Raw genomic sequence first — 1179 nt, forward strand, 5'->3', positions numbered from 1 at the left:
TTATTTTTGCTGAGGTGATTAACTACTTCTTTATTCAACACAAATTCCAGTAACTTACTCATCACTCAGAGGAGACTTATTAGTCTGTACTTAGAGAGAGATGACCAATCACCTGATTTCTTAAATACAAGGCATACTGATGAGATCTCCCAGGGTGTTGGGAACAATTCTTCTTAAGACAACGCTTAAACAATTTTGTAAGTATAGAGGCTTCTTTTGCTAGAAGCTTTTTAAGGAATTATATTGAATGCCGTAAGGGTCAGTTGCTTTACTGGAAACAAGGTTTATGATTAGCTTGGCAACACCACGCACATATATTTGTATACCGCGTAGCGTGTTTTCTGATATAGGAGGAAATACAGAGGGCATTGATCGGATAGGGTAGAATTAGCTGCAAAATTATTCGCAAAATGTTTGGCTTTGTCTGATACTGACGAGATTACATTATGGCGGTTACCATAAATTTTAACGACGTTTGAAAAAAGGTCAACATTTCAGTCGGTACCCTTTTTGGGACACCTCCCACATTAGAGAACAAGACTGCTGAAAAAGAACGGTTGGAGAAAAGAAAACATCGGGTTATAATTAAGTGCGACGAGACTTTAGAATTGATGATGTTTTATAAAGGTTTCCAAAATACAGGGTTACAAAGAGGATAGTACATTTTTTTTTATTAAAGTCTTTACCCAGGGAAACTAGTCCATTCCGCGTGTTGATGCTTCTATCGTTCCCGCATGTCTGAGACAGATTTCTTCTTTGTTTCTCCCTCCAGGATAGTCCTCTATTCCGATTGGCTGAAACCTCTGGTGACGTTGAGAGAAGAAAGGAAGGGAAAAGTAGAAGGGTAGGGAGAAAGAGAGAAATAAAGGAAGCATACCGTAGTAGTTCACTACAACATCATGTTCATCGATGATAGTTGGGATAGAGCACACACTTCTGTTTAGGATCTTTTTTGCTATTTGCGAATACTGCTGGGAACCAAGTGGCTGCTCAGCCACTTTGGACTTGACAGACTCAATATACAACCCTCTTGCGTTCTTCATTACTCTTTTACCGTGGTTGCTGGCAGTTCAGAAAACTTAGTCGCAGACCGGTGCTAGGGGACTCAAATGATTGGGTTTTTATGAACCATTCTTTTATGGATCTTTAGCCAGTTAAAATCCTTTTTAAAGGGTCAAA

This window comes from Euprymna scolopes, chromosome 1, assembly GCF_053919585.1.
Source record: "Euprymna scolopes isolate OS-2025 chromosome 1, ASM5391958v1, whole genome shotgun sequence".
Classification (NCBI taxonomy): Eukaryota; Metazoa; Mollusca; class Cephalopoda; order Sepiida; family Sepiolidae; genus Euprymna; species Euprymna scolopes.